The following is a 934-nucleotide window of genomic DNA, read 5'->3' as shown; positions in this document are numbered from 1 at the left end:
TTTATTGTAGAGATGAGGTCTTGCTGCCCAGGCGGGTCTCGAACCTGTGGGACAAGTTTCTATTTTTATCATCTAATGAGCTTACTTGCATCCTGTGAAAATCTCAAGACAATGACAAAAATTCGTGTTTCAAGGATTATGTTTCTTCCTTCAAACGACATACCCCAATATCTCTGGTAACACCTTTATTGCCTGATTTATGGTTTCTGTAGCTGAGTGTCTCAGCCACCCCACATTCCAAGATTGGGCTTGGGTACCTGGTGAGTGTTTATATTGTTCTAGAGAGTTATGTCCTGATGAGACAGTGCCCAGCTGGATGGCTAACCATCCACTTTTCTAAATATCTAAGCTGTGCCTGCCTGCAAGAAACTCATCTATCTCCAAGCTATGCTAGCTGCCCTGCCTCATGTATTATTATTCTGTTAGGACTGCTGTAACAATGTTCCATAGACTGGGTGGCTTTAACAACTAGAATGTATTTTGTTTTCTCACAGTTCTGGAGCCTGGAAGTCCAAGATCATAGTGCCAGCAGGGCTGGTTTCTGGTGAGGCCTCTCTTCCTGGCCTCTGTAGCAGGCTGTCTTCTCGAAGTCCTCATAGGGTCTTTCTCTGTGTGTGAGCAGAAGGAGAAAGATCTGTGGTATCTGTTCCTCTGATAAGGACTCCAGTCCTATCAGATTAGAGTACCACCTTGGTGACCCCATTTATCTTTTTTCCTGTTTTTTTTTTGAGTTGGAGTCTCATTCTGTCGCCCAGACTGGAGTGCAGTGGCCGCTCCCAGCCACCGCAGTCTCGACCTGCTGGGCTCCGGCGATCCTTCCGCCTCAACCTTCCAAGTAACTGGAACTACAGGCATGCGCTACCACTCCCGGCTAATTTTTTGATTCATTGTAGAGATGAGGTCTCGCCAAGTTGCCCAGGCGGGTCTCGAACCC

This window comes from Carlito syrichta, unplaced genomic scaffold (assembly GCF_000164805.1).
Source record: "Carlito syrichta isolate Samal-C Ts95f unplaced genomic scaffold, Tarsius_syrichta-2.0.1 Scaffold135908, whole genome shotgun sequence".
Lineage (NCBI taxonomy): Eukaryota > Metazoa > Chordata > Mammalia > Primates > Tarsiidae > Carlito > Carlito syrichta.
Note: the sequence above shows the minus strand (reverse complement) of the source record.